Below are 19,799 nucleotides of genomic sequence, written 5' to 3' on the forward strand. Positions count from 1 at the left end.
GTTTTTACTTTTTATACACAGATAAATGCATGATTCTCGATGTCCAAATTCTACCTGAGCATTTGTCATCTATGTCAAATATTTCTCAGCTTACTTTTTAATGTGATTTCCAACCCTCTAAACTCTGCCCTTTCACTCCCATTTTCCTCCCCATAAATAAGGCATTTTCATCTGCAGTGAACAAAGCCAGCCTAATATTCGGGATGGGAATCTGAACATTAGACAATAGGAAGCGTGTTGTTCATGAGTACAGTTTGGGTACCAGACCCAGATGTGTGACCGACTGCCCTGTGCACCTGTGTTCTCAGATGTAAATGGTGGGAATAAAGTTAAACCCAGCCCTTCCTCCTTTACTGTATGGAAGGGTCCAGCTCTGACCTGGAGGAAACCTTTCAGGCACAGAGAATTGGGAAAAAACCTTTCGGACATAGACAGTCTGAGCAGAAGAAGAATGAGCAGAGCTTCATGAACATTCTCGAGGCACTGGCAGATTGTCTGCAGAAATATGAGTGTGTTGCGGGTGCGAGAGCCCCTGTGTGGTACTACTGGAATTCTCCTAATCATATCAAGTGCTAGAAGGCATCATGAACCAGAACTTTGAATGGCAATGAAAGGAAGAGGCAATGAAGATTTCTGATGAAGAAACTGGTGGTTTGGAACATGTGACACAAAGCTGTCTGGGTACACTGACCTGTGAAAACTGTATTTACTCGATATAGAACAGAACCCCAAGTAAGAGAATAAGAGCTAACAGCCACAGTGATGGGAAGGGCTTATCTTGATTAACATGGGTAACACATGCATGACAGTCTTATAAAACAGCCCTGAAAAGTCTGCCACTTGCTAGCTAAGATGGGTTTGTTTAGTATCTCAAATCCTTAATTACCTCTTCTGTAAAATGGGCTCCCCTGAGCTCCCAGTACAGTGAACGGGCAGGACCATGCTACTTGTTAAATGTCTTGAATAACTCCACTCTCTACCCATTGTTGTTGTGAGAATCAGAATATATAAGGTAATGAAACTCTTGGCAGAGTGTCTGCAGCAGAGTAAAGGACTCAAAATGTAGCTCTTGTTGCCATTGCTATCTCAGTATGCTTCATACACAGTTGCTGCTCAACAGATGGTTGAATTGAATTAAATGGAACAGAGACATACAGATATGTTATACTGGATATGCTTCTACTCATCTAGAACATCCTAGATGGGGCGTTTCAGCTATCTTAGGATAGGAATGAATGGAATGAATATCAAATAATGTCAAATGTGGCATGAAGCACCGTCTGCTATTTACCTTATGGAATCCTCTTATTAAAGCTGTAAGTTAAGTGTTTTTCCACTTTACTGATAACGACACTAAATTTCAGAGAGGTGAATTAACTTGCTTGTGGTTACACAACCGAATGGCAAAATCAGGGTTTGAACTCAGGTCACCTGGCTCCAAAACCAAAAGACAAAGCGGAAAGACACTGAATGGCTGACTGAAGAAACACAAATGTTCCCAAGTCAACATTCTGTTTGTCACAACAGAAAAATAATATTAAACATCTTAATATGTCATCTAACAATGTTGAAAATCTCTTAAAGCGCTATGATTTGTGAGTCGCATCATAAGTTCTATAGTTAGAAGAAGTCAGTGGCAAATGAGTCTTGCATAATTAGTGCTCTTCTTGCTGCACCAAGTCCCAGCAGGGTGGGGTGTATAGTTGTGGTGCTTCTGCAACATCTTTGTGTGTCAGGAAGAAAGAACTTTCACATACTCCCACACAAATAAACAGAAGGAAACTCCATGAACATTCTGTTAGTACCTTCTCTAGTTTGGGGAAGAGAAACTGAACACTACCTGAGATTGTCTTTGTTGTTGCTTTCATTGTGCTGCTGTTGCTGTTGCTTCACCAGAAGACAGAACTAGGTCCAATGAGTATAAATTATAAGAAAATAGATTTCAATTCTATTCTCTTCTAGAAGAGATTTGATGGGAAATTAAACAGATGGCGTAGAGGTTGTCTTTTGACTCTAAATTCTCTGAGTCTATGGCAGAAGGCATCCCTAAAGCAGATATTCTCATTGAATTGATAACTTACAACAACATTGTTTAAAAAGAAAATGAAGTCCAATCCTTTTAAAGAAAATTGGAGAGGTGCAGTTACACGAGAATTCATTCAATTATAGAGCCCAGACTCATTGAGCACCTCGTCTGTTTTGACCAAGGTAAATGTGGTTCCCTCCTTGCTAACTACACAGAACATCAGAATCTAGTTGTAGACGAGGAATCTGGCAGAGTCAGACAACACATACAAATAAATGAGAGTTAAGACATTTCAAGACTGCAGGGGAAGGAGTAAAATTTTAATCAAAGTGGATCCTGCCGTATTTCTGTGCCCTTCCTAAATGTCCGTGCTCAGCTGTGCTTGTCAAATCCGAGGGCTGATGAGACCACAGTCTCAGGAGAGAGAGCTCCAGGTTCCATTTCTGAGCTGCCCATGTGTATCACAAAGCACAACCTCTCCTCTCTCTCTGCAGTTAGGACTTTATGATGGGTCTGATAGACTGACTACGGACTGTGGGAATTCATTTCCAAAGCAGGAAGTGAGAGCAGGAGGAAGCACAGCAAAGCTGATGCGTGTTGTGGAAACTAAATCCATGTCTGTGTTTAATCAAAGGGCACTGGTGAGTCACAACTGGAAGAGCAGGGCTCCCCACGCCAGTAATCAGCAGCAGAAGGCCACATCAAATGCTGCTCCGGTGCGTGGCCTCCTGCTCTCTATTGTTCCGCAGACATCCTTGGACAGAGTGGCACATGCAGCATAGATGGTCTATGCTTTTAATTCCTTGTTTTCAACCTACGCAGCTTTTACAGAAATGTGTGCCTCAAAGCCACAGAGACGGGACAGCACAGTAGTGTTTGTGAAAAGACAGGGACCTTCCACATTCGGATCCGTGACACCGTTGGCTGTCTGGCGCCTCCTGTTCCAGCAGCTCTGTGCTTAGACCCACGGGAGATGCTGTGTTTCCCTCTTGTCCATGTTGGCATCTCGCCTGGCTGAAGGGCATCCCTTCCTCGTGTAAGTTATCTCTCTCCCCAAGATCTCAAGGGGACTCCAAGGCAACTTGGCCTAGAGCTTTGCATTTGCAAAGTCTGCCCCCGGAAAGCGTTATCTTCCTGTTGCACATGGGCCTCTGTGGGAAGTGTTCTTCTTTAAGGAAAGCAAATCATTCTTGTTCATCACAGACTGCTGCCTAAAATATGAAATAGAAAGTGCATTGCGGGGAAATTACTGTACACAGAGTTACAGAATGAAAGTAAAATCTAACACTTCAAAACTACAAGCAGAAGACTACATATCTAGAGTTGCTTGCCTAAAGGAATATAAATGGAATAGAGGTTATAAAAATCATGATGTTAATTTTTAGGCCATTTTCCTCTTCCACGAACTAAATCTGTAATTAACATCAATTTATACTGAGCAAGTTTGGAGATTTGGAATAATATTATTTTGTAAATGGCTTATTGTCATGCCCTGACTCAAACTGGAGCACAGTTGTGAATTCAGCCATAAATTAATTTTTTTTCATTACTTCATTTGGGATTTGAAATTCAAATCCATAAAATGTTAAAATCTATTTTAAATGTAAATATCATCTCATTTTTTTCTTTCGTTTTCTATATTCCTTTAGTATTTCAGTGGTTTCCTATAATCAGAAAAAAAACATCATTGTTGGCTTAGTTAAATTGGTAATTTTATTTACTACTTCCTAATAATAATAGTTAATATATAACTTTTATTATATGTTCAGCCCAGACAGCCAGATATGAAGGACTGGGCTAAGGGAGGTTTTCCCTTCTGTATTCATAAGAAAATGCATTCCTTTATCATCAATAGAAAAGTTTTTGCAACAAAGTCAATTTTCTACCAAAATCAAATACGAGGATAATAGTCCTTTGAAATGATCACTGGCAAGTCACCCAGAAACCTTCAACTCAATGAGCAGTTTTTGATCACAATTTGGGGCAGCTGTTCTGTTCTGCTTTGGGGACATCGAGCGCTGGAAGAGGACTCAGGTCCTGAGTAAGGGACATCAGGGACCTCGCTGCATCACTTGTTTTTTTACAACAAAAAGGATTCGTGGATGGAGAAAGTTGTTCTGAACAAGTTTTGACTCAATATTTGAAAGACGGCAACTTTTCTACTCTTTGAAATTTTCATAAGCTCTTTTACATATAGATGTTTGCAGAGCTAGTTGGTTTTCCTAGTTACCTTATTTCTTGTGGGGATCAACATGTTGGCTTGGGGAAAACAACTTCATTGTGTAATTGCATCCAGAACAAATTCTCCTGGGATCCAGTAGCAATGCAGTAATGGAGGCATGAGTTTACAGCATACTGGTTACACTATCTATAGGAAGACCACCTAACTTCAAAGCAAAGGAGAGACTGTTTTTCTTTTGGTATATTTTTCAAAACAAGACTTGGTATATCCACAGAAATTAGAGATAGAAAGGGAATATTAAAAAGTTTCCTTTGCTCTTTCCAACTTGTTCTTTACTTTTAGTTTCTTTTCTCATTGCAGGCTTAAATAACAAACACAATGGAAAATGATCCTGCTCTCCCGTGAAACTATAAACACGCTGCAAACCCTAGAACAAAATAGAAAGAAAAGAATATCAAAGGAAAGAGATTTAGGTTAAGGCCTTGACTTTGCTGAGTTACAAAATAAAAAAATAGTTTTCTTTCATAAAACTTCTATTCTTATCCATAATGTTATGGTGGCCTGTACTGTTCTTCCTGTATATTAACAAGCGAAGAACCACTGGGTGGCAGAGAGCACCATTAACCTACAGACTTGGAGTGCTTTGCCCTGGGGCATGATTTACATTCTTATTTTCTTAGGGCATAATTTGGTTCAGCCAAGACTTAATTTCTTTAGGGGTTTGAACCCAGAAGCCTCCAATAATTCCCATGTGTGTAGCACCATGTTGATAAGACATCCCCAAGGATAACCAACAGAGACACAGTGTCCTTACTTTATTAATAAAACTTTACTAAATGCCACCAACAGTTTTATTCCATAACTGCTCCTTCTAACAGCTACTTTCTACACTTTATACTCAGACCTGGCATTGGTATAGAAAATAAATAAATGAATAAATAGCTCATGACAGTTTTACCATCTAATTTTTGTGTTGGGGGTACAGACTAAGAACCAAACCTCACGTTTGTAAACATTTCCACTTTGAAGTACCTCATAGCAAAGTTTGTTATATGCCATCAACACGATGACGGTAACAATGTATGTGCTTTCCTTTTCTGTTAGGCTGTTTTAAGTTAAACTGTTCTTTGTACCAGTGCTTTAGCCTGAGACTAAATGATTCCCAATCTGAATGCACGGAACATTTGAACATTTGAGAATGGCTTTCTTGCTCTGACAAGCTTGCAATTTTATTTAAACAAATTCTTCTTCCCTGATTCCCTACAGAACAGCTATTGTACCCTTTTGTTGATTGTACTGGACATATTGCAGATCTCCAGTTACCTCCCAATGGACCACCCACCACAAGACGGTTTTGTCTTGCTAGCACAGAAGCACTGCAGCCTCCTGCCTCCTGGAGACTGGAGCAAGGCCTTTGTCTCAGCCCTGCATCTGACTTTAACAGACTCCACTGTCCCAGCCCTCCCTGCCCCCCCTCCCCATCTCTGCCTGTCCTGACATAGAACAACCTAATCAATTGCACCAAACCACTTTGGAGTAAATACATTGTCTAACAGAATAATAATTAGGTGGTAAAAAGAAAACATCATAATATTCCTTTGGATAGGAGGTTGACAGCTTCCAGACAAATGTAAAGATGTGTGATGTGAAATTGTCACAACGAGGCAAGAGACTTGCAGTGGAAAAGGAGCCACTAAGTGCCATGGGAGAGACAGGCTACAAGTATTCTCATGCATCTCTGAACACTTATAGGCAAAAATCTTAAAGTTTGCACTTCTTTCTTAGTCTTCTGAAATAAATAATTTAGTCAGTAAAATCTCTTGTTAATGATACAGTATTTCAGAAAGCTACTTGTATTAGGTTTGATGTCATTTAAATCAAGTTAAGTTGTGAATTGAAAATTAACACAATTGTATTTTAGCATAAGCAATGCAGACTATAGTTCTTTGATCTTTTCCCAAGTAACTTTGGCTCACAACTATGATTTCTGGAATGATGCATTAGCTTATATTCTAATTTTTTCTTGGTTATTTTTTAGTAAAATTAAAAATAATTCTTTAAATTTTAATAATGCCACTTCCATTGGTATACAAAACTATTTTGGAGATACATCCCTATTGTTATAGTCACCACTCACAATAAACTTACAACTCTACTTTTTAAAAAATAAACACCCTCTAAAATTATATGAGTTAACATACTAGCAGAATAAAAATTAAAGTAATTAAATCTACTCTCAATTTATTAATCCTTTCTTCACTAATCTACAACTAAATGGTTCTATGACTCACTTTTTTCATCAAGAAGAAATATACATAACCTTTGACTCAATACATAAATGAGGTGAGAATTTGAGATGTGCACATTAAAACACTTTACCTCTTTCAAATAAATATTGTTTAGAAGCAAGAAAAATATGAATGGCTTTATAAAAAATGAGGAACCAAGAGCCATAGTTAAAGATAACATAAAATGTATTAGCTGACTTCAACCATTCCTACTTTTCTTCCTCACTCCAGGACCCAAATTTATTGCTTACTAATTGGATAGTTTTGAATCATATACCCATAGTTGAGACAGAAAATATTAGATTATTAAATTTATGCTGTCTTTGGGTTACTTCTGCATTAGAATTAAATATTATTGCCATGCTCAGTAGAAGCAAAATGATACTGTGATAACCGTCTTCCTTTCTCGACTCTAGAACTGCTCACTCCTAACACACAGACACACATGTAGACACACACACACACAGAGTACACACCATATACACTATACACACACATCATACCACACGCACACACATAGACACACAAACACACACACTGTCCAATGTGATCACACGCCAGGGTCAGGATTGTATTTCATGTTAATTAGTCATTTTTATATTGCAGAGGGTAGGGGCATTTGTTGTAGAACAATAAAAAAGCTGAACATTTGCAGTTTGGAAGGAACTGGTGGTAACAATAGTGTGTGCACAAACACATACACATATCCATTTCCATTGTTGGATTCTGTGCCTGTATCATGACTTGGGGAACCGTGTAAATACATTCTTACCCATTCTTTATGTACAACTGAAGTGTAACAAACATGTGGAAAATGTATATAAATCGTAACTCTACAGATGAAGAAAATATCACAAAGTAAACACACCTTGCAGCCAGCAGCCAGATGAAGAAATAGAACAAACTCAAAATTCTTCCTCACTTAATATTTTCCACAAAGGTAACCACTCTCCTTAGTTTTAACACCATAAATTACTTTTGGCTATTTTATGAACTTTACATAAATAGAATAATTCACTATGTACACTTTTTATCTGGCATCTTTTGCTTGATACGACATTGAGGGATTCATCTATATTACTGCATATAACAATAATTAATTATTTTGCAATGCTCTATGGTATATTACATTGCATGAGTAGACTTTTGAGTCATTTTCCTTTTGAGCTAAAATTGAGGATTTAACTATATATTTATTAGCAGTTTTTGAAGATTTTTAAATGTAAAGTACCTCTTCAAGTATTTTACTTATTTTTCTGTTGGATTCAGTGTCTTTTTCCTATTGACTCATTATATTAATATAATCAGAATATGAGTTCTTTATTGGATATAAGCATTTCAAATATATTCTCCTTCTGTGTACCTGAATTTTTATTTGCTTAATAGTATCTTATGAGAAAATCTTATTCTGAATTTTAAAGTAGTTCAGTATCTTCTATTTTTCCTTCAGAATTAAGGTTTTCCTTGCTCAGTCTGAAAAATCTCTGCTAACCAGATATCATAAAGATATTATTTTACCATTTCTAGTAAAATGTTTATTCATTTTATCTCTCCTATTTAAATCTAGATTTTGTTTGGAAATTGTTTTTGTGCTTGGTGTGACATAAGAGTGAAAATGCACCTTTTTCCATATGATGTTTCATTGAATCAGTGTTGCGGCAACGTGTACAGCTAGCGTTACAGCTCTTGACTGGGGAAAGAACCAAAGCGCACACGAAGAGTCAGAGAGCAGCCTTTATTCCTCCCCAGCAGGCTCAGCACATCTAGTGTCACAGCTCTCTTCCTTTCTTCCGGTCTTCTGACCCTTCTGCCCCACTTCCTTGTTCTCCTCCTGCTTTTATACCCTTGGTAGGACTCAAAAAGCATCCAATCAACTACAAGCATTAACATCCAATCAACATCAAGCTTTAATATACAATCAACAACAAGCTTTAACATCCAATCAAAAATAGTGGGATTCAAAAATTACCCAATCAGGATCACGCAAGCAGCATGGCCGCAAACAGGCAGCCTCACGTGGGCCCGGCCACATTCCGGCTCTCTGGGCCCCAGGTGGCTCTCTGCCTCGGGTGCCAGCCCCAGCAGCGTGCCCTCCAACTAGCCACGTGCAGCGCTGGCCTGGAGGAGATGCAGAGCAACAGGGAGGCGGCAAGCAGCTGTGTCCCAGCACCCGACATTTTCCGTATCATCAGCATTATTTTTGTGAAGACTATTCTTTCCCTACCATACATACAACAATTTCATTTTTATCATAAGCGCCATGACTGTGCATGTGTGGGTCTATTTCTGGGCCTACTGTCCTGTTTCATTATTCATTGGTCTGTCCTTCCACCAATGCAACACCATGTTCATCTTTACAACAATTTAACATGACTTCAAATTAGTCATTCCTCTAGCTTTATACTTCTTATTCAAGACTGTCTTAGCTATTCTTGATCCTTTTCATTTCCTTACAAATTTAGAATGAGCATTTTAATTTATATCTACACATAACATACATCAAAGCCTTACAACATTACATGCCTCCATTTATGTAGATCTTCTTTCATTTTTTCAATAATGTTTTAAAATAGTCTATGTGAAATTTCTTTATATATTTATTCTTTTTAGCTAAAATATTTGATGTTTTCCACATTATTATAAATTACACTTTTAAACTTTTATTTTCTATTTATGCTGGTATGTAGAAATATCACTGGTTTTCCTACATTAACATTTTATTGTCTGATCTTGCTAAATTCACTTATTAATTTTGCCAGTTTATTTGTAGATTGTATTTGTACAATCATGTTATTTTTATTTCTTCCTTTCCAATTCTTTGTCCTTAATTTTTCCTTATTTGTCCTTAATTGTATTACACTTAATAGGACCTCCAGTAAAATACAAATAAAAGTAGTAATAGTGGATTTCATTGTCATGTTTCCAAGTTCTACATTTTATTAATTGTTATTCTTTATGCTGGTTTACTGTTGATACATCTATCAGATAAGAGAAGTTTTTTTCTATCCCTAGTTTCTAAAAGATATTACTCTAAATAGGTGTTAAATTTAACCACTTTTTTCTGCATCTAATGTAATGGCCACATAAATTTCCTCCTTTTTTTAATTAATGTGATGAATTACAATGATTTTCAAATGTGAAGACAACCTTGTATTTCTGGAAAAAAGAAAAACACCTAAATAGGTCATGATGCATTGTCATTTTTATGTATTTTTGCATTTGATTTTATATCATTTTGTTTAAGATTTTTGCACATATAATCATGGCAGAGATTGACCTTTGATATTGCTTTATTATAATGCCCTTTTTGGTTTTAATATCAAGGTTATGCTGGTCTCATAAAATGTTTTGAGAAGTGGCTCTTAAGTATTTTGAGAATTAGTTGTTGCAACAAGTTGAGCTTGGATTCTACTTTGTGGAAAGGTCTTTAATCAAAGCTTTAATTTCTTTAATTGACATAGAATGATTCATATTCTCTCTTCTTTCTTTTGTTACTTCTGGGAACTTGCTTCTTTTCCAGAAATTTTTCAATTTCTTCTAAATTTGTATGTGTGTTGGTATAAAAATTGTTCATGATGTCTTTGGTTCAAAATGCTATCTTGGTTTGCAACTTGCAGTAATTTATCCTTTGACATATGAGATATGTAAATATGTACTGCTTCATTTCCAAACTACTGGGGATTTTCTGATTTTTTTTTCATTATTGATTTCTAGCATAACTCCACTGTGATTGGAAAATATATCCTGCATAGTTTTGGTCATTGAAAATGCACTGAGGCTTGTAATATTGCACTGCCTCTTATCATTGTGTGTGAAATCCATGTAATCTTGAAATGTAAACTTTTCTGTTGGGTAAGTGTTCTGGATATGCCCCTTACATCAGGTTTGTCAATCATGTTGTCAGATCTCCTATATTTAGCTTTTGGTGAAATTGTGTGAAAGTATCCCACTACAATTGTGATTTTTCTCTCTTTCTTTTTATTCTGTCAATATTTACCCTATATATTTTGAAGTAATGTTATTGGATGCATACAGATTTAGGTTCATTATGCCCTCCTGATAAATTATTTTTTATATATGAATTTTACTTCCTCTCTAGGAAATATTCTTTGTCTTAAAGTCTACTTGGCCTACTATTAGTACAGCTACATCAGTTTACATTTACTTAATATCCACATATTTTAAAAATACACTTACACTTTGCTATGTAAATGCTGTTGGAAACAATGATTATAGAAAAATGTCCTTAATTCTGATGTATTCAAAATATGGCTAATTAAGTGCAGGGTCTCACATATAAATTATCATGATATAACAGGCTAAGTATTTAACCAGTAGTCTTTCATAATGTTGGATGTAGTAACAAAGCCAAAACTATAATGCAGGAGGAGATTGGAGGGAACTGAAGAGAAAATTCAGATGAATCAGTTTGCTTGGGGAAAAAAGCCAAAAAGAGAGAGGTATAAAAGTTCATGTGAGTAAAGAAGATGACCACAGGAGAGAAAGAAAATGTGTTGACTCACAGGGGCCAACACTGTGTAGGTAAGGAATGTGTTTGGCATTCTTGTTGCAAAAGCTAAAATTATCCTGGGTATTAGAATCAACAAGCAGTCTAGACATTGGTTCTGGTGGTGGCTGGGCGTCAAATGCCACAAAGTCATAGTTCTTGGAGATAAGTCTGAGAATCTGTATTTTATCTCTCTCTCACATCTCTGTTGTAGTTTTGTCTAATATCCACATTTGGAGGAACACTGATTTAGGACTTCTGTGGGATTAGTGGAGTCATGGGAGACTCAATAGATGAAGACTCAGTACACGGAAGATAGAGGAACTCATTTGAAATGAACAAGTAGAGTGATAAATGTCAGAGTGCACAAAAACATACTGCACTGCTAGTACCCCCTCAACAGGAAAACTGTCCTCCACATATAGTGAGGCTAAGGGCACTTAAAAGAGGAAAATAGCAGAGTTGTGGTAAAAGGGTTCATTTGCTTCATGTCCCAATGACTGATAATATTCATATTGTTTTATGATATGTAAGTTTATTAATATAATTATGGCCAAAATATTTCAGTTATTCATAAATAACTATACATTGGGCTCTAAGCAAAAGTAATAATGCCTATATATTTTTAAAACAATTTAATAATGCCACAAGCATTTTCACTTTCTTTGTTTCCTATACCACTTTCCCAAATCATTAGGTCTTCTGATTGGTTGGTTGATTGGTTGCATATAGACTAGGATTAGGTTTTGGAGCCAAATTCTTTCTTTACAATATTTTATTTGTAACTGGCGTATGAGGCATTTGCAGAAAGTGTCTTATTTGTTCCAGAAAACAATCTTGTGAGATTGGTATTTAAAGACAGGAAATCTTGTGAATGGAGTTTCAGTACTTGAATAAAAATTTTTAAAAAGCTAAGGCACACACACACAGGTTTCTTTGTCTGCAAATTCTTATTTCTCTTTTCTCTGTGCAATACTGCCTTCCTGTATGTATTGCAAAGTAGATATATTTTAGGGTGTCTGTCCAGGCCATGAGCCACCCTTATTTTTCCAAGAAATACTTATAGAGATTAGCCTGGGGCAAGTATGTGTGTATCCTTACCCTACTTCCTAGCTCCAGGTGATTGGAAAAGAAGTGAACAACATTTGGCCAAAATTGGACTCAAATGTGTCTCTCTTTAGTTGAGCCAAGTTGGAAGCTATGTCAAATGAATGATAGCATAAAGCTCAATAAATGTTTGCTATTCATACTTCTGGTTCCCACACTTCTTGATACCTGGTTGCATTTTTAAAATAAAGCTCTCAGTTTTTCATGAGCTAGTTTGTAATGATCTCTTTTACTAGCAGCTGGATTATCTAATCTCCTTTGCTCCCTGCCTTCCAGGCATTTTCCAGTTTTATCTATATAGTCCACAGTAAAAATAGGAGTTCAGATCCAGAATATATAGGTATCTTCTGGGATGAAATGAGATAATGGGAATTAATAGAATTAAATGGGATAATTCAATAAGAAAAAGACAGATCTGTAGAAATATGGGAAAAAGTTTTGATCAAAATAATGAGATGGCTGCATTCTATTTTTGAAAATCTATCAAACTAGAACTTGTAATTTGTGTACATTTTTCTGTAGATATTATGTGTACATACAAAATGTTTTTTAATTCACTAGTGATTTCTAATTAAAATAAAATTTACAGAATCACTTATATAGCCTAGCTCCATTTTTTAAAAAAAGAATTGTCATCATAAGGTTATAAATCCTACTTCAGTAAAACTTCATATATTACTTACTGATAAAGAGTAATCTGAGAGAGTTATAAGATTTATACTCTATGTTTTATTCTTATTACACAATTCAGAACTGTAGCAGATGGACTCTAAGGTGACTATCCATGATCCTGATAGCCTGATACACACACATTTTTATAATCTCCTTCTCTTAAGTGTTGGCATGAACTGTGACTTGCTCCTACCAAGAGAATTTGACAGAGGAGGTCAAATTATGGAGGCCACTTCCATGATCATTACAATATAAGATTCCATCTTGCTCATAGACATGCTCTTATACTGTCTCCACTGCTGGCTTTTAAGAAGTAAGTGACTATGTTCGGAGGCCCGCATGTCAAGAAGCTGGGGGTGGCTTCTAAGAGCTGAGGTTGGCCTCCAGTGACAGACTGCAGTAAGAACTTCACTGAAAGGTTTGCAATAGTGATATAATAGTTACTGGTTACGTGCTAAAATAATTACTAATGAATATGTAATATATATTCATAATGAACATAGAAAATAACTTAAAATTCTGAAACTCCCTGAAGCCCTAAATATACAATCCCTTGGTGATAAATCAACAATCTATTCATATCCTTGATTGCCTAAGCAAGAATTATTTACTTTTCTCTACCATATCTATGTTCAAGTTAAGAACCAAATCTTGGGTTTAGTATATCCAAATAGCTACATCATGGGTGAATAAAAACTGTTGCTGTTAAAGTCTTGTATCAGGGAAGAAAACTCATTAATGAATCTTTTTTTTTAATTTTATTTTTATTGCTGCTGAAAATAGTTTATTTTCTAAATAAAAATAATACGTATTTACCTTAAACATGAAGGCAAGTCTGTAATGAAGTTTCTTTAAGTCATGAGGACTTGAACTTAGTCATCTTTCAGGCCTGGCCATAGATGAACCACAGCTTCCAAAATGCAGTTAGTTCTGGAGGATAGAACTGTTCTCGCTTTAGTCACATCTATGTTTATTGAACTCAAGTCCTGGGGACCTTGGGTAGAGTTCTGGAGAGGAGTAGAGACTCATTCCAGACTTTTCCAAGGGCCTTTCTGCTGGCAGATGGTTGAGTTAATCACACCCATTCCTTCATGGCAACCATCAAAATTTGCTGTGCAAAGCCCGTCTGTGGTTTGAATCATTTTTACTTCTTATTTCTATTCCCCACCTCTGTTCTGCTTTTCTTTCCACATGCAACCATTCTAGTATGTTATTAAACTACAGACTCATTGTATTAGGTCATTAACTATGAAACATCTGATTTCAAATCGAAAGTGTAGTTTATTATATCTCGAACAAGAAGCAGTACAATTAATCAGAGAATGTGCCCAACCTATCGACACAGTGTTGCCATCTAAATAGTAGCTTGTTTATGCCAGTGCCAAAGAAGCCTGGAGAGCTAGTGGAGATGGTGTAGCAAAAGGGGTTTTCTGAAGCTTTTCTTTCTTTTTCTTTTTGATTGACAGGAACCCCTTGTATAATCTAGATATTTGGTCTTTGTTGATTTTCAATATTGAAAATTTCCTTCCTCAATCTGTCATTTTTTCTGTTGCCAGGGAAGTGTTCTTGCTCTGTAGTCCAGGCTGGAGTGAATGCAGTAGGACAATCACAGCTCACAGCAGACTCGAGTTCCTGGGCTCCAGTGATCCTCCTCCCCTAAATTCCTAAATATCTGGGATTACAGTAGTGAGCCACCCTGGTGTGCTTTTTGAGCTGAAATTCTTACCTTAATGTAATGAAATTAATTTACAATGAATATTAAAAAATGATGAAATCTATGCATCAAATAATACATTATTAAGGCAGAAACTAAGGAAGATCAAATAGCAATCCATTTCAAATAGCATTTTTAGCCTACTGCTTTCTGGTTTAGATTAGTGCAATGAAAAGAAGTTAAAAAAACTTAGTCCAATCAATAATTATATCTTACAGATATATCAAACTTTACATCCTGATAATATATAATATGCCTTCTTTTCAATTGCACGTATTATTCAGATTGTATTCAATTGACTATTATGTCAAAAAGGAAAATCTCAAATTTCAAAAAGTATAAATAATTTTTAAAAATTATCTGTTCAAAGTAACCTAAAATAAAAAAATAATAAAAGCCAAAATAATTAAAATTCTTCAATTTGGAAGTTAAAAAACAAACAAAAACAGATTTCTATTAAGTAAATCTTGGAAGGAAGGGGTTAAATAAGCCAAAGTCACAGAATTACTAAAACTAATCATAATGAAAACTGCATATAAGAATCTATAGGAAATAAACTAGTGACCAGAAAAGTATATAAAGCTTTAAGAACTTACATAAGTGAAAATTAAATAATAAAAAATAATAAAAATAAATAGTAATAAAAATAATAAAAAAATTAGATTCCCTAATAAAAAGCTCCAGAAAAAGGATCAGAAAGTAAAACAAAAGCAGGCAAAGAAAGGGAAATAATTTACTGACATATAAAAGAGAGCAGTATAGAAATAAATCAAATTATTTCTAATTTTTTAAAATAATAAATCAGCAGCCAAACTAATAACATAATATGAGACGCACAAATGTACAAAAGAAGAAATAATAAAGGGAATATATATATTAAATAAGAGAAACTTAAAAAAAGTCAAAACCAACTATACATAAATGATAATTTAAATAACTAGATAAAATGAATAATTTCCTAGAAAAAATTAATTTATCAAAATTGACTCTTACAGAAATACAATACATAAATACATCCATTTTTATATAGGAGAAACAAAACTTTTTCAAAGAACTACTGTCACAAAAAGCACCCGGCCTTAAACACCCAAAGACCAGAAAGCCCTAATGCCATACCATCTCCTTACAGATTCCTCCTGCATAGCAGGAATGCGGGGGCTGGGTAGAGACAGAAACTCTATTCTTTTTGCAACTCTGCTGAAAGTCTAAAATGATTTCAAAAGTTTTTTTTTAAATGATGAAGAAAATTTTAGTATAAAGTATGAATAAAATCATGTAGGCTGGGTTTTTGAGATGGTTTAAAAAGAGGTGGTTTTGAGTTCTTTCATGCTTATTGTCCTAGTGGCATTTTCTCTCTGTCTCTTTTTTTGGGGTGGGGCATCAACTTTGATATTGTTTGCTCTTCCATGTTTACAGAATTATTTATATTTTCTAATTTTTTACAGTACTCTTTTATGTTATATTTCTGTTGTGTGTATAACTATGTCTCCCTTGTCATTTTTGTGTATTTGCATCTTCTATTCTTCTTAATTAATTACCATGCCAGGTGTCCATTTCTCTTATTAATCTTTTCAAAGAAAGTTTTTGATTTTTCTAATCTCTGCTGTATTGTTACTGTTGTTCTTTTATTTCCCTGATTTCTACCCTGGTCTTTATTATCACCATTTTTCATGTTTTTGAGGGTCGGCTCTTTTTACTAACTTCTTAACTAGAAACTCAACACCTTTTTTTTCAGAACTTGTTTCCTGACAAACATTATAAAGATTATCCCATGAGGGATGATTTGACTGTAATAATTCTATTGCAGAATTCAAAAGAGCCCCTATTTTTGCTTTCCCAAGAAAAAACACTAGTTTTCTTTTGCAACTTGAGTTCTTGGCTGGCTTGTGAGGCCATGGGCTGACATGTTGATTCTTCCTGATCTATCAGTTTCCACGCTCCAGCACCACCACACAAGGATCTGTTTCTATCTGCTGTTGAGTGGTCTTTAAAAGAGAAGAACATTTAATTTTCTCTGAAGACTTTCTCCATATCACACTCCATATGAGTCTATGTTCTGTCTTTTTCTTAGATAAAGCAAGTGTTTATTTTCTATACTTACACAGTTTTGCCCATCTAAAGTATTTGGTGTTGATATTGAAAAATGGAACATGAGTCCCTCCCAGGCCTTTTAAAATAGAAGTCCCTCTCATATGCCCAAGACACTGATGAGTTCTGTGGAAGAGTAGTAAAAAGTTGATTAACTACCCACACAGCAAGCTCGGCTAGTTGTCTTTTGTCATAGAGAAACTTTGGAAAGACTGAAGTAAACTACCTTTTCCCACCTCCCTGGGCCTGCTGTCCTTCCCCAAGGCCAATTAATTCTTTCATAAATTTTATAAAAATTAACATTCCAGTGACAACTTCTATAGAGTGAAGCAAACAAGCTTTGAGGCATGAATCACTTAGAAGAATGAATATGTGGCACATAAAGAAAAGACGCGTTTTTTTCAGAACATTTACCACTAGCTAGAACTGAGTTGCTCTGTTTGAATCCAGTGAATCTGAGTGGCTCTTCTTTAACAAAGTGAGAGAATTAAAGCAAAAGGGAGGAAGAAAGGAAAGGAAAGGAAAGGAAAGGAAAGGAAAGGAAAGGAAAGGAAAGGAAAGGAAAGGAAAGGAAAGGAAAGGAAAGGAAAGGAAAGGAAAGGAAAGGAAAGGAAAGGAAAGGAAAGGAAAGGAAAGGAAAGGAGAGAGAAAAGAAAAGAAAGTCTCCATGTGAAAATTCATCATGTTGATAAAATCCCAGAAGAATGCTAACTGTTTAAAGCTTCAGCAATAGCTGCTGGTAAAATCTTTTAGCATATTTTGAACAGTATTTTCTTATGTGTAAACTTCTACTGAGCCACCCTAAAGTTGATTGTAATTAATATTTCAATTAATAATTCTTAAGAGACCAAAATAAAAAGACCAACAATTTTAATGTACATTAAATTATTTTATGTAAAAATCCATCTTGTTAAAGAAAATTGTCCAAATGACAGCCCTCAAAACTAATGCACTTCCTTAATATCTTCTGCAGTTCTTGCCATTCAGAATCTTGAAAGTGGCACCAACCTATTTTTTTTTCCTGAGAAAATTGTAACATAACTTGGGATCTGGTTGGTCTCTTCCTCCTTTGTCCCTGCTCTTCCCATTCCAGCATATTACTCCTGTGTAACATTCATATTTCATCATGTACCAACTCTTTACAAAGGAAGAGAATTTTCTGAGATTATTTAAGACGATGAGACACTTTTCTAAGCCATGGATTCAAGAATAGGCTTCTATGAGTAAGTGGAAGAAAGATCTTCAGTTTTTCATATAGCAAGATGAAGGAAGCTCTTCTACACCTACATATAAACAGGATAAAACTGTATAGATTTATCAATTCATTCAACAAATATTTAAGTCTTTATTGTATACCAATTACTATGGCGTAACATATGACCCTACACTCATAATGGACATTGAGTCTAGCAGTTAATATTCAGAAATAGAATTTCCAGGCTTCCATAGGAAAATAAACAAGGTGCAGTGGCTCACAGATAGACTAAGGAATATCTTATGAACAACCACATTATACTCTCACAGTTGTACAATTGTCAGTTTTCCCAAAATACTACTTTTTGGAGCTACCTCAGAGTAGTATGATAATATTAGCCACAGTAGATATTTATCATGGGGCAATGCTATGCAAGATTTTTCTAGTATTTCAGTTAACCATACTACCACCGTGAGGTTGGTAGCATTATCTGTTCATGAGCTTTTGTAATTGAAATTTGGAGAGTGACACTGGCCTGCCTGTTGCTGGCATAGGTAATCAGGATGAAACTAAAACTCAGACCTGGGTTCTGATGACAGCAGAACAGAATCACTACACCGGCAAAATTCTGCCCCTTTGGTGCCACTGTAGCTAATGGAGCATTTATTTTCAGGCCTATTATTCAGGCCAATCCCAGTTAATTAAAACAAACCAACAAATAAAAACCAACCAACAAAACTGTAAGGCATGTCTGAAAGGGGCTAACCAGGGTCACATGGGTGAGACAGAAGTTCACTACCCTCTACAGCCTTAAGGGGGATTTTACCCCTACTTAAACATTGTCTGCAGGAGAGCAACAAACAACCTTCCCTGTGTTACAGTTTTCTCATTTATCCTGAGAGGAAAATAAGTTCCTAGCTGCACTGTTGGTAGAGCTATCGTCTTTGTTTTGTGACTTTATATCCACTGTTTGGGAGCCAACATTAATTGACAGGGAGCCTCCTGGGTCAAGATACCTGGGAATCTACTTTTCAGAGGGATAGAAAAGCATGAAGATGTGTGGCCTCTAATCACACACATGTCAATTTACTATTTCTTTTAAAAAATAGTTTTGTTGAAGAGAGTATGAGCAACTCACTAAATAATAAATTAACAACCCTTTGGAATAATGAAAATATATAGAACATTAGGAAACCTCTGCTATAGCCCCACTAGGTGATTAGAGAGGTGTCTTGAGTTCTTTTAAGACATGGGCTCCATTGTATCATCTTTGTCTGCATAGTCTGTAAATTTGAATAAAGAAAACATAATTTTTAATTTGGGATATATTTTTATTTTGGATATTTGGAACAAATGAATATTGAATTAAATTTAGTAAGTGGAAGTAGAAAAAAACAGAAAATCTATATGCCTTATACCAGATTGACCTAGGTTCAAATTCTAACCCAGCTATTTATTAGCTATATGACCTTGGGCAGGGAGCAACCTCTCTGAGGGTCAATTTCTTCCTTTCTAAAATAATGAAGATCACTTTGTGATAGTTATTTGTGCCTAAGGAAGCTGTGCTGAAAATAGTGATCATCTTTACCAACGTGATAGAAAGGAAAATTTTAGAGGCTTATACCAGGTGGGCTGTAAAAATTAATAGAAAATCAACTTTCTGGTCATTTTCTTTGTTGTCATCTGTTCTTTTGTCAATAATTTCTTAGAACTTTTTTGACTTAAACTGATCCTATACTTTTCTAGGCAATGCACAAAATACCCTTTAAAAATGTTTACATTTTTTAGAGAAAAAAAAACCTTACAAAATGTATATACCATTATCATATGTGGCTTATTTTATAGTTCTTATCACTTTATAATTATCTTTTACCTAGAGAATCACAGCAGAAAAAGAGCTAACTTAAAATAAGATATTCATGACATGTTGCATAATTTGAACAGTGGCCTGTAACTGATGAGATACAACACCATCCACTGGATATTAGTAATAGAAAAATTCCCCTAAGTATGTCGCTGG

This window comes from Microcebus murinus, chromosome 15 (assembly GCF_040939455.1).
Source record: "Microcebus murinus isolate Inina chromosome 15, M.murinus_Inina_mat1.0, whole genome shotgun sequence".
Taxonomy (NCBI): domain Eukaryota; kingdom Metazoa; phylum Chordata; class Mammalia; order Primates; family Cheirogaleidae; genus Microcebus; species Microcebus murinus.